Here is a 16023-nt window from a genome sequence, read left to right on the forward strand (position 1 = left end):
CTTATTCGAGTATCCATCTCAATATTTCTTAATTCTACAGCATGTAAGAGGTCATTCTTAATTCTTCTCATTTTTCCATACTTAGTATGGGACAAAATTGTTTTTCTAATCCATATATAATATGTAAAGCTTAACTCTTTTTGATTAACTTGAAACTTTATATATTTCATTTTTATACCGAACTGAACCGATCTAGAGGGTATAATCTAAGAAATATATATTTTTTTATAAACAGATGTATAATCTTTGAATAAATAATTCTTTAATTAAAATAATAATTAACAACTAAATGGTATGAATGTAAAGATCAAGACAGAATAAATATAAGTTATACATATTCCTACAAATAATTTTAAATGTCAAATATGTTCAAAAATTTCTAAAAGTGATCAGTTTTTAATTTTACCGAGTGGGACAAAATTAACATCATTTAGCGAGAAGTATTAAAAATAATAATTATTAATTTTCATGGAAATAAATAAGATTTGTATGGTAATGTTTCTTTGGTAGGATACAATGGTTAAAATATACATTACAAAATATAAAATATAAATTATTCAACGAGAATCTACCAGTAAATATACCATAGAGTACACAGCTATTATTCTTATAATATACATAACTATAGACTTTTTATATACAAGTACTTCCATTAATTAATTGGATCTAGGACATTTTGGAGATGTCATTTTGATGATAAATCATTTTTTTACATGATACTATATTTTAGAATCTTATTTTGATATCATTAATACCAGTGTGTAAATTAACTGAACACCCATTTTGACGTCGGCATCGCTAAAATCATATAGTACCGTCAGCATTAACTTTATCCAAAACACACATGAAACCATCGTATGAAAAATGTTTAATCATTATTTGACTGATTTTATACAAAATGTTGAGATAAAAAATGTAAGCGTTAAAAATTCAAACATATGATAATCGTATTGTAATAATCGATAATATTCCATAGTTGAAGATTAATTTTAATACATTAGTATGCTCAACTATTTTCTGAATTGACGGATTAGTAAATCACCGAACTGTCCCATTCCCTAATTGATATATTGGTAAGCTATTAGATCATAGATTGAAATTTTAAGTCTATGAATGCATAATTATGTGATTACAGTGTCATCAAAATGTATTATCAAATTGTGTATACATAACCACATAAATCCGAGTATTTAATGGTTGAGGAAAGTCATAGTATTAATATTTAATATTTTTTTTAAACAATTATTTTCGAAAATTCATAAACTACTATAGTAGTATAAAAATGGTAGATACTTAGGTACAGGAAAAGTATTTCATTATTAATTCAAGTATGCATTTCTATGTAATACGTTGTCACCAACACATTTTAAATTACACTTTTTTAAACACTACTAAAATTATACGACAAATTGAATATAATTAATCCGGTGTGCATGTATATTTTTTTGATGATATGGTTTACGATTTTTTTTATTGTTATAATTTTTCAAACAGGATTTAAGAAAATCGACAAGTATATTTAAGGCACCTCGTTATATTAATCCTAGATACGTCATTGCGTGTACCTATCATATAACCACTTTTATTAGTATATAAAATTGATTATAAACGATAAAAGCTAGGTTTTATATAAATTATAATAAAAGTGCAAAGTTGATATAACATTTAGTAGTAGTGAACTCAAGATCATAGATAATATAGACATAAATATTACTACACTCGAATAAAATTAATCAACAAATGTCTGGCTCAATATACTACACTTTTTTTATCATCCGTTCATTATGAATGCAGTCTACAATCTCTTTAAGGATAGTATCAAATAGATACAATTCTGAACAAAAATAATTGTTCATATCTCTTAAAAGTGTCACTACGAAACCTTAAAAATATTACTGCACCTCCTTAGTATTTGAAATCGAAGCAAAGATTATACAATTGCTTGAAATTTTAAATTGATTTTATGAAAAATTGATGCGCTTCTAATCCCCTTACATACTTGATTTATAGTAAATATATATAATATAATTATATGACTCTTTCGTGCGCAATATAATTGTACAAACACCGGCACTAACTATAAGTGGAATTTTTTACGTATGTGTACGATGTATGTGGTATATTTATTATTTTCATTAAAAATTACGTGTTCAATAAATACGAAAATAACACATAATTATTGGTCTAGAATTAAAAATAAAATAAGCATAAATAATTAATAATTTTTGGCTCGAAATTCCATTACCCTTAAGTTGCATTGCGATTACGGCTAAAACTAATGTACTGAAATATAAATCAACTGCTCTGAACTTGCTGCGAAAAAAGGAACTTCGAGTGTTTAGATTTTTGGTGGATAGTGTTTTTGGCTATTTTGTTTCAGATGTCTGCGGTATATAAACTCATTTGTCCCGGTTATACAGATGACACATTACATTATATTGTTAGACACATTACTATGATACAGATATGCATTTCAGCACATTATCCGGACTCCAGAATTTTTCATTCAGAGTCAATCGGTTTTATTATAATATGCTCGATTCATGTCCTCGGTTTATTTAAATATTTTTCCACGTTCTAAGTATGTCGTTATCGTTTGCTCGGTGACGCGATGAGACAGTATACATGTATTATTATATGGATTGCAAGAAATGCGTTATTGCAACATTAGTAAATGCCATTATCACAATCATTTTCTAGCACCAAAAAATTATCAAATGTTTTCCGAAACGCATTTGAAACGTTATCTCAAACACATTTATGTACATCGTAAACAGCGAATGAGTATGAAATTTAATCTTGTTACAACATGACTGAAATGTGTTTTCAATCTAGTTAATTTCGCGCTAACGTTTTCACGGTTAACTGGTTCGTTAATGGTTATGGGTAGTGATGGGCAACATCAAACAGTATCGATAATTCGATACGATATCGACATTATGATAAATTTTCGATATCGTTATTATTATATATTGTACGATATATCGGGATATTAAAATTAATGTTTTATTTGTAGGTCTTGAATAATATAGATGATAAATTTTATTGTGTTACAAAATGTTATAGTGACGACTATCCACTTAAAAGGAGGCAAAAATTCAAATTTTTACCCATAAGTATAAAAATTGGTAAAAAATACTTATCGGTAATTATAACAAGTGTCCCATGGTGAACATTTTTTTAATAAGGTGGAAAAAATTACTTCAAATAAAAGAAGTTTATAATATCCAGATCAATTTAATAATCTTCTCTATTTGAATTCGTATTATAAATGCACTAGAAAATCTGACCATACTATGGTAAGAAATCAACATACATTTTCATTTTTGATTGGAACAATCATTGTTGAAACTAGGGGGGCTAGGCCCCCTAGACCACGATTTAGCTCCTTCATAAATATTTCATGTTATACATGGTATACCTCATATAGCATACTCAACTCACTATAGTATCACATAAAAAAAAAAAACAAAAAAATGCATTGCAGTAAATCCAACTTGGCTCAGAATCTAAAATTTATTAACATGGTATATACAAGTAGGGTTAATCTACAGGTTATTTTAAGTTTTGGTAGGAGGGCTATAGCTCCTCCAGATTTTTTACCCTAGTTTTGTTTATGAAAACAATAGTAAAATTATCATGGACTTATTTGCTACTATACAGCTATCGTGTTTGAAAATTAAATCTATATTTAATAAAAATATTTTTAATTTTTTATAACATTTATATTATCATTATATTATTTGTCCGAATGTAATTATTTTATTTTTCTTATCTCCAATTAGCTAGGTAAAGCAAATTTTTGAACTAAAAGTTATTAATAAGTAATAACTAATAAGTACTAAGTATTTAATATTTAAAATGTGTGTTTTCGATATTTTCAATAAGATATGAATATCATACAACTTACGATATCGTGATACAATATCGGAAAAATCGGTGTCATCAGATCAATACACAAAATCAAATAATTGTCCATCACCAGTAGTCAGAAAGAATACCGTACCTACCTTCTAGTGGTTTTTAAATCTTGCACATTGTGCTCTTCTCAATATTTTTTGTGGCACATGTCCTGGTTATGGACAACTTTTCAAGAAATGTTCAAAAACTTTTTATTATATTTATTATATTTCTAGTTATAATTGAACCTAGTGACCGGGTCTTTAAGGTAGAAAACCATTGGTATACCAGTCTGGTATTTACTAAATTTATGTCGAAGGCCTATGGTAAAAATCTGACTCTATCCTCTAGATATTTTACAAAGTTTATGCTTTATTGATCAGTCACATTCTTTGAACGTACCATTTATGCAAAATAATAAAAACCACTTGTGGTTAATTCAATTTTAGTTCAACATTTTAATTTCTTATATCATATAGGTATAAAAGTCTTGGGATGAAATAAGTAGAGGTAGGGTGTCCACCATCAACTTTTTAGGCCTGTGTGCTGGGGGATTGGAGATTTTACCCCCCCCTCCATTGAGAATTTTTATAAATATATTTTTATTAGAAATATAGTTTTCGTTCTATAAAATGTATAGTTACACAGTTGTTTATTTTTGTTTTGTTAGTGCAAATTTACTCGATTTGATGCAATTTTATTTTTAATAGTCATGCTTTTTCCAACTACTGTTGATTATCGTTTTAAATGCAACCATTGATGGAATACATTTTTACTGACCAGTGAGCTATTTAAGCTGTTTAGACATTTGTTTATAACTATTGGTTTTCGATTCTGATATTTTTGATTATGAATATTTCAACATGCAAACTTATTTGGTTGAAGATTGTTTCAAAACCATTGAAATATTCAAATATCACACATCGATTTGTTTTTGACACATTTACAAGATTGATTTTTGAATCAGCACAATTTTTCAAATAAATTTTACTTGCTTTTTTTCCAACAAGTTGAAAAATGTCGGATAAAATTCCTGCGCTCAAATTTTCGGATTATACCCTTCAATTTTGCTCGATGATTTCTTTGATATCTAACTAAGTTAGGTTCAAATTTAGCGTATTGTTGAGCAGAACGTCAATCATTCTCTTTAAGCACTCAAAACTTGCAATGAATATGCGTTTCAAAATGTTTACAAAATACTTCTTGTTCTGGTAGTTTCACTTATGACAACAGCGACGAATGTATGCTACATTTCAACTTTGCGTTGTCCGAAAACAAACTTCAGATCGACAATGTTTGATGATTGTTTGAATAGCTTAGCCTTGCGCAATATACTCGTACATTATGATGTTAAAGTTGATGCGTAAAGATATTCGGAAAGATTTTTTTTTTTGTATCTCGCAGAATCTTATTAAATGATAGTAACTAAATATCAAGTTACAAATACCATATTATTTGAATATCAAGTTATAGCATAATAAAATGTTTTAACTCAGAAAAAGTGTTTTTTATCTTTTTTATTGACTTCATAACCTAATATATCATATATAATTTTGAATAACTCCCTTTGTCCTCTTAGACGATTTCCATGCACGGGCCTGGAACTCCTTAATAATTAATCGATATCAATCCATTTAAAAATCAGAAATGTGAGATGCACAAAAATATTACATTTTTAAATCTATATAACTAATGATAAATGCCAATAAATAGATAATATCAGCCAATGACAACAAAAATATGAACATTTAATTATTTTGCAGGTTGTTGATCGTTACTGCGTTTGCATTTCTATATCTGACTACTATTATCCATGGATTCGAAAAAATGTATATCAATCCAATATAGACAATATTCAGTACATTTATACTTGTAGTATACCATGTCTAATCGATACACATACAAATATAAATCCGATCCATTGATCGTTTGTCAAGCCACAGCTAAAACATTTAAGATCATGTGAAATGTGGCTCTTAAATACTTTAATTAGAAATATATGTGTAATGTTTACGATAGTATATTACGAATATCGGATAATGTATATATTACAAATAACACATTACCCATGCTTATTGGATAAAAATTAAAATATTATTTGTAAAGAGTTTTTTTTTTTTGTACATTAACCGGGTAATCTGTACATTAACTACCATTGTATGGATAAAGGATTTTTATAAAATAAAATAAGATTAAATATCTTATATAAATACTTATAGGTATAAATATACTAAATAACTTTACATAATAATAAAACGTTTGCATTGATGTATAATAATTTTAAATTTCTTTACGGTGCTATCGGTTTTTGAGTTCACTTGTTCGGTTTATTAAAGTTTGATTATTTAATTTATTCATTTGTTTTCAAGAAAAATTTTATGAGAGTTTCAATAAATTAATTAATGAAGTTAATGATAATTCGGTAGATTTAATGAAATCAAAATATTATGAAAATAATTTGAACCATGAAAAGTGAAATTAACAGAAGAAAAAATATAATTATAATTATAATATAATTGGGTAATGATTGTATTATGTAACGATCCATTTCAAAATATAAAATATTTCACCAATAAAATAAAATTGAATGTCATAGACAAAATTATGAAAAATATAAAGACGGTCTGACGATAAACACTGAACACGTTGTGAATGAGAGTACGCTGCGTACAGCACAAGTTTTTAATAAATAACGAACGTTTCACGCCTAATACTTATTTTGTTGTATAATAATATGTAGGCACATCAAAGTACGAATTCATAGAATTTGGGTCCGGTAATGACAATTATTTAGAGCACATGATTACATGAACAATGAACATAATTTATAATTAAATATGGAATTTAAGGCGGTCGAACGATGATGGAGAACAATCAATTTCTGTGTAGGTACAGCGTAATGCGTATTGTATTATTGCTATTTTCTTATCGACAATTATTTCTGTATTTTAGTATTTAAAAACCATCTACCGCGTAGCTGCAATAATGACCAGTTTAGACCTATAGCCAGTGGCGGATCTAGGGGGGGGGGGTCAGAGGGTTAGCTGACTCACAGTTAATATTTGTTGACAAAATTAGCCTCTTGGAAATGTTTTCTCTTTTTAGACCTTGATTTGGACTCATGGACAGTTGGGCAATCGGAGTTACTTGAAAAATGAAAGCCATCTATATTCAATATTTAAAATTTTTCAATTCATAATTTATATTTTAAATTATATCGTTTAAGTAAAAAGTTTAGTAAATCATATTTTATTATATTTAATATATTCTAATTTTATCAGCGCAAAAACATACGGAATAAATACGGAATAATAAATTTTATTAATCGTAAATATGTCATTATCGGTGGAATCACTAATTCTAAAATGTAATATAAATATACTTATAAAATTTTATGAGCATATTGTGTGTTTTTTTTTTTTACAAGGTATTCATTTCTAATTTAGTTTCATCCCTAATAAATGGCCTTTTGAAATGGCTTGACCCACAGTTTACCGACTATGGATCCGCCCCTGCCTATAGTGCGTTATCTCTGGTTCTAATATTCTTGTAAATGCTCTTTCGGCGTTCGTAATACCACAGAACAATAGTAATACGGGTATGAGACTTGCCATGCTATGAAATTATAAATAATTCTCACCTTCCATGAATATTATGTAGGTAATATAGGTCTATATACATAATACATTTTAATTGTTCATAATTACTAATAAATGCTATGTAAAACTATTTTAGAACCAATTTTTGCAAGTAAATATACAAATGAAATTTCTTATTTAGTAATTTTTTTTTATATTGAATGATAAAATTGTAGATTAATTATTGATGATTAGCTACAGATTTTGTGAATTATCTAGATAAATTTATAAAGATGGCTATGATTTTTATCTAGATGAAAATTAGATGTCAATTTTATTTTTTACTAGATAAGATAACGATGTGAAGTTTTTATCTAGATAAATTTATCTAAAGCACAACACTGTTAATAGGTATTTTAGAATTGTTGACTACAACGAAATCATTGTATGAAATAGTTAATCTAGAACAATTTCTTTCCGTTGGTTAAGGTTAAATTATGTTCAATAATAAAAAAAAAAAACTCGATATTCCAATCACTTTATTTATTTTTTCAATTCCCATATAAGACGCTTTCCCACTTAAGACACTTTATTGATTTGGTCCTTTAAAGAGCGTCTTCAGCTTTTTTTACTGTATTTAAGATTGATAATGTATATATTAATACTGTTAATTTGGATAAGGCGTATTCGAATTGCGTTCCTAAATTATATTTTGTCCGAATTACATCCCGTCCCTGGTTTTGTCACGACATATCTGAGTTGCAGTTTCGTATGCAACCGTGTAATTTACCCAGGTAATGTGAATACTACCTATTTTCCAACTTTATTCATAACATGTACCCAAATAAAATAATGATAAGTGATTGAACTAGAAGAGTTAATAATTTATCGTTTTAATCATCATATTATACCTGCATATGGAAGTATTTACCAAATCGATTCAAATTAATTAATTGTATAGTACACTTCAAGCGTGATACAAATTGTTTTAAGTTTAAAAATACTGCAAACTACAGAAAATTCACGGAGGAAAAGTTTTGAAATTTTTCAAACATTCTGTATTCGACATACACGATATATATTATATACAGTGTGTGGAAACCCGTTTTATATTTCCACTGTCGTCAAAATACATGATATTAATATCAATATGGGTAAAAACAGATCAATCGTTTTTGTAATTTTAACAGTTGCTTACAATTTACAACATAATATCCGTATGAGCTTACACAAAAAAACATATTTTCAATTATAAAGTATTTTGATAAAAAAATTTGATATTCACAAATTAAAATGAAACGAACATCTTTTTAATTAATTTAATTGATCTCTACACCATTTATACTTTGGTCCGTGTGGCGGATTTTAAAAAAAAATGTTGGTGGACAATTGGGTTATGAGTATATTACTATACCTGCTTACATTTTAGTGGAATCGTTTGTATATTGTTTTGGCTAGTCTTGTGATAGTAAATGTATGTACATTGTTTTAAGTAATCGTGTAAAGAAAAATTTGAAGCGTACCTACCATAGGATGTACATAAGTATTATTAGCATGTAAATAACTAAAATGTCCTGATTTGTTATGGTTTGTCAGGACTTAAGATTGTCAATCCATAACACTAAATCAGTTTTTTGATTGATTTATGTACGAGTATATTTTGAAGTAGAATTTTGGAGTTAGCGAGAGGAAAATGGTGTTAAAATGTATTGTTTACTGTTTTTTTTTTTTTTCAATTGAGGTTCCAGAATAGTATTAGTTAGTTTTAGCTTAGGAATTTAGTAAAATATATTACATAAAAGTTAGATAACAATTTTTTTTACCATCAATGTAATGTGTACGATCTATACTGTAATATATACAGTGCATATGTTGTTGATATAATATCGCATTATAACAATTAATGAAATGTTATCGTATATATATATGTATGTTTGTATCATATTCGACTCACAAATGGGTTACATGAAAAGTGTTCTGGTGTACATACCTATAGGAGGATATATACATACATGCTAAAATATATATACAGCTGCTTGTAACTATGGTGACCATAAATTTAATAATAAAAAAAGGATTTTTGTTCGATAAAGTGTAAACTGTTCGAAAAACACTTTTTAATAGTTTCACAACACAAAGTTTGTACTCGTACCAAGGTACTTAGAAAATTTACCCCTTTTTAGTGTTAAAAATGTTAGAAAAATTTATAATTTTTTTACTCTACGTGCGTATTTATTTGGTTTATATATTCGCTTTTTCAAGTTTTAAATTACCGTTTGAATTCATTATATTGTATATGACAGAATATACAGATTTCATAAAAGTATAGGTGTCGCCGAAAATTATAATCTATACGTTTATTTTTATTCTTACATTTATGTTTTATAATAATTGTTAGCGCCCGGAAGTTATTTTACCTTAAATGTTTTATATCATAAAAAAAAATGTTCTTTTCAACTGGCGTTTTACTTTGACAAACTTGAAGTGCTGAAAATAGTGTTCAATTTTTTTGGTTTTTTGGAATTTAATTTTCTTGACTCTATATTTTTATTTTATTGGGAAAGTGATATCTTTAAATCGAATATCATAATAAAATACAAATAACTAAAAAAATATTATTAACAAGGCAATAAATAACAATATTGTTACATACCTATATCATACTTGCCTTTTTATTATTTCTATTTTACGGCAAACAAAAAATTTTGCTTTCCACAATTATTACTCTTCATGTTTTAATATGTTTAAATTAATTTTTATAATAGTAATTATTCTTGCTATAGGCGAGATATACTAAGATATGTTTCATTATTATTTTTACCGTAGTGGGCAGATTCAACCTATTCTCCCATTGATATTCATCTACCTAGTTATAGTTACCGTGCATTAACATACCAAGAATAAACGCAATATAATGTGTGTGTAGAATAACATGTAAATATTATTTATTTCAGTTACTTTTAATACATTTGGTAAAACAAAATAATGTCTCGTTGTTAACCGTTTCCTTCGTCCCAGTATGAAATACTGATAAACCAAGTTGCATACAAATACTGTAGAGTACATACAACTCTAAGATCATCTACTATGTTTAATTTTATTGAACGATACGTATTTTGGTTGCACTAAATAATGATATCAAATACTTACAATACATCTACTTTGTCTTTCGAAATACCTGTCTAACTCGCTGAATTCGGTGAACCAATTTCGTATTGACAGTGAACGTATAACGTTAATAAAAATAAATCTTCGACCGTCGGATGTAGCCGGGTATATTATACATGTAAGTTATAGCTGTATATTGTATACAGCTATTATGTTTATGATGGAGATTCTTGAAAACAAACAGCTAATTAAATTGTCAGATCTTTTGACATAGATGTTTGTGTAATGAAAACAAATATTTGAAAAAATCAATCCTATTCCAGGTTCGCTATCAGCCACTCTATTGTTCCTTTACTATTATTTTCTATTGTTATTGTCTTCAACCATACCTTTATTTTTGTAAATTGGAAATATTTGTTTATAAAAGTTCGCACAATCATAAAACGTTGTTATCGTCAAATATAATACGAGTTACTCGTATTATTGAATTAAAGATTAAATATTAAATGTACACGCAAAACTATATAAATATATATTATATATATAACTTATATTTTATATTATATATAAAACTATATATATATATATAAAGTATAAAAACAATTAGGTTTAATAGTTACCTAAACAGCAAATTAAAGTTATTGAAATGTTCTAGTAACATTTAAAATATAATTTATGTTTCTAAAATATTCCAAGTTAGTATAAATAATATTATCAAAATGTTATTATAATATTATGTCATCATTTTTGTCTGCCCCTTAAATGTTACCCTATACATATTGAACATATAATGTTTTTAAAACTTTATACTTCAAACATTAAATAAAGTTAGTATTGAAACATTATTTTATTTAAAATAATGTTGCTGAAGAATAAAATTGAAATGCATAAACTATTTAGTTATGTTAAAATATATTGATACATTAATTAAGAAATGTCCATATATCTATTAGGAAAACAGAGTATTAATATTACATAAATATCAAATTTAATCAATTTTTGTTTTATATTTTTGATGAACTCTCAATGCATTTATACAATATAAAACATATATATATATATATAATTTAATATTCATACATATTATACATTATTACATTATAAATCATACACACACACACACACACACACACATAAAGAGAACACACATTGACACATCATTTTTATTTTTATCATGTAAAAAATGATATTAATTTGAACAAAATTTGTAGGTACCTATTAATAATTGATAAACAGGAAGTTTTGAAAAATTTTTCTTCTTTTTTTTTCCTTGGTATGAGTGTTCAGTAAAAATACCATCATTAAACATTAAGTTAAATGAATATTTGTTGAGAAAATTAAATAAATGTGTCAATATTGGAGCTATTTAAAGATATAGGGACAAGATCAGTGGATAAATGTTTATTATTGCTGATAGTGATATTATGATTCTAGAATACAATTATTGTAATAATTTTAGTTATTTTTTAACTTTTCTTCGCAACGACCTATTAGGTTGCACTTGGAAAATCTAAAATATCAGAAAAATCTATATTATTTTGAAGTAGGTCTTTTATATTATTATACTATAATACGAGTATATATTATTCATCTATTTATATGTTTTGAATAGCTATACTAAAAATTGTAGAAAAAATTGTTTAGGTTCTTAGATAGGTAGTTAAATTTTTTTCTTTTTTTTACTGTGCAAATCTATATTTATTTAAATTTATAAAAGAACAAACTATATATTGGTACCTTCAAACAATTCAGATGGTATAACATATTATAAAATATTAAAAAATCCTAAACCAATGACACTATGTTATTATTTAAACGAATAGCTTTAAGATGATTCAATATTTTCAAAAAATTAAAATAATTTAGTATAAAACAATAAAAAAATGTTTGCTTATTGGAAGGGATATGGAAATTTATTATTATAATGTAAGTAGTTATACCTAGACAATCTATAAAAATTATACACAAATATATATTTAAATATAATTAAAAGGCCATTTCGAAAAATAAAATAATTTATTATTTGATAACTACCTACCAATAAATGTTATGGCTACCACTATTATAACATTGGTATCTAAATATAATTTAAACAAATTAGGTATAGTATATATAGTATAGGTACTACTTAGATTATATACTTTATATACTACATTACACTAATTGGTATTACTTAGATACCTACGAGTATAATAAATCAAGATCTATGTCAACTCTCCTTAAAGTTTGACGACGATTAATGACAATTGTAAAATAATTGTTTTAAAAAACAATTCGATAAAACTGTAAAATTAACTCTAGAAAATGTTATTACACGAATTCACAAAAACATCAAAGACACAGAGAAACAAATTAACCAATCCGTGATGTAAATTAAGTTTGAATTCAACAGTCAACACCACAGTACGTTATAAAAAAAAAAAAGCACACGATCGTGGACCCTGAAAAATGGGAAGTATAACGACACGCCACGTGGTAGTACATTGTATTTTTGTCTATCACAGATTTATACCACGGATTGCAATTCACTAGCCATCGAACGATCATTTCCCCCATGATATAAGTTATTTATAAACTGCAAAAGATTTTATTTGATCACACGACTCATATTATTCTCTTTAAATCTCGTTCAACGTAAATACACGACGATAAGGATAAATAATAATATTCAACTGTCAACACCATAGAATACCAAATTATTTTGGTACAATTTTATAATATTTTTTTTTTTTTTTTTTTTTGGGCAATTTTATAAGAAAAGCGCATAATTAAATCAATTAATTTACCGTATTATACTAAACGTCACATCGAATAACGTTAATGCAAGTGCATTATTATAATTTGTCGTTATCAAAACGATTGTGGCCAACCGCGTTGTCTTTTTCTTTAAAACCACCAGTCTCCAGTGCGCTATGTCGGGACGGCACACCGTGCGCCCACCCATCACACGAACGGGTCGCAGGGAGGATGCCCGGCGACAATGCCCGGTTACGGCTTTTGAACCGGGTTGTTATGCGACAGCTCCGAGACGAGACGTATTTGCTCGCGCTCGTATACTGTTCGCTCTACTTATATCATTGTATCATTTTACTGTAACTGTGTTCTGTTTTTGTTTTATTCTACGGCATTATCGCCCTTACGCAAACCATCGTCTTTTTATTATTTCTATTCTTCAATTTGTGTCGTGCGTACGCCGTACCAACGTACCACGGTAGCCATTGCAGCCAACGTATTACAGGGGGGAGAGAGAGGCAAAAAAAATTAGTTGCAACTTGCACTACTGATAGACTACTGGTTTCTATTACCTATACGAATTTAAATAATAGTGTTGTAGTAATGTATAGTTACAGCAAGCCGGCTTACTACATAATTTTGTTATTTAGGTACAATTGCAAAAATTATATTATTTTTGAAAAAGAATCATAATATTATAGGTACGTCATATAATATATTTATTATATATTACAAAAACGCTACCATGGTGACCTATCCTATATATTATATAAGTTGTATAAAAAAATGCTTTTATTTAATGTATAGATAATAAATAATATATTATTTAAAATGTATTATTAAATAATAAAAAAAAAAATCATAAAGAATTTTCTATAAAAGTTTCAAATAGGTAAAAATGTACATACAACTAGGGATGAAACTATGCGGTGTAAGACGGGGATTATTCCCCGAGAATAAAATTTTAAAGGATATAATTTGTGTAGTTATTAACAACTGATTTGATATTTTTAACTTTGTTAAACACTTTTATTGGGTTAAAACTCAATAAGTTTGATTGTACATTAATTGTCAGAAAAAAATTCTTGAAAAGAGTATTTGATTATTGGTCTATGGTAGTGCGTAATTTTATAATTTTCCCCAGACATAAAAAATCCTAATTCCACCTTTCCATACAACATTACTCGTGCTATAAATTAAATGTTCCTGAAAAATTCCTATAAAATGTCTCTTGTAACATTGTAAATTAAATTTTAATTTTAATATTAGTTTTATAAATTGTATACACATTTTTAAATAACATTTAACTTAAATAATACAAATTTAATTTAAATGCAAAATTAAAATAACTTTGTATGTTCCAGTATTGCTGTCTGAGTATGTAACCGAAAATTGAGAATAATTTATTAAACCTGTCACCGCGTTTATGTAATGTCATAACAATATTAATATTTTATTAGTAGGCTTAGGGAATTCTACCATTTGCACATTTTTATTGAAAGATTAATAAAATAGCAGAGTCAGACAGAAGTACTATTCATGTTGTAAGAATTCTAAATCTTAAATTGTATTTGGCATATATTTGCATATTTTAAAGTTTTAAATTTTAGACAGGGTAAATCAAAGGACCTTAAGGCTTTACATTTATTTTATTTTTTTATAAGCACATTTTCGGATAGAAATATTGGTCAAAAGTTTCATCTAGCAAATTTCAAAGATTCAAAACTGGCTTGCGGTGGTACTTAAGATATGTAATTTTTTCAAAATCTCAATATTTCATTCAGACGGGAGAAAAGTAAAAACGTAGTATAAACGAAATGTTAAATTTTTAAAATATAGTTATTTAGTCATAATTCCAAAAGTAGTGTGGCTAAAAACTTGAAACATCCACCATCTATCAAAGAAATTTTTTCATGTTTGACAAAATTAACAAAAAAGTTAAGAATATTCGGCTTAAATTTAGAATTTTGAAAATAATTAATTTTTTGAAAGTTATTACGTAATAAAATATTAATTTTTAGATATTAAGACGACAATTTAATATTATCTTACTCATATGCTTATCTAACGATACAAAAAAAAAAAAAAAAATAAAAATCGTTGGTTAGGATTTTCATATGCGATTTTTTAGGAACTAACTGTTTTATATATATTTTCCACAGTAAATTTTAATAAAAAAAAATAAAGTCTATATAATCAGAATGAAACTGAATACATATAGAACAAAATGTTTTGAGTATTTAGTTAAAAAAAAATGTCTCCGTTTTCAAACAAGAAAATTTTAAACAGGTTGAAAAACCTACCGACAGTTTGAAAAATATGGTATATTTTTATATTGAATTTTTGCTCAGAATAGTTTAACTAAAGTAACGAGTAATCATTTCTTTAAAACTTAATATACCCATTACCATTATCCAGTTCGAGGACCAAAGTGACAAATAATGAACATCCACTGAAATTATTTTACCGTTTTAGAATATATTTTAACAGTATGTAGCTTTTGGGTGCTATAAAATGTTATATTATATAAAACTTAATCATAAATCTTATTATTTGCCATGTAACTATTTTATTATTTTTTTAATTGCCTAAAAATTTAAAAAATTGTGATTTTAGTACTTTTCAAGAAGCCAATACTATCTTTTGTTAATGTAGAAAGAAGCTTACAAAATACAAAAAATTGCTTTCAAATAACCACCACAGA

This window comes from Sipha flava, unplaced genomic scaffold, assembly GCF_003268045.1.
Source record: "Sipha flava isolate LNK unplaced genomic scaffold, YSA_version1 110_pilon_pilon, whole genome shotgun sequence".
NCBI lineage: Eukaryota > Metazoa > Arthropoda > Insecta > Hemiptera > Aphididae > Sipha > Sipha flava.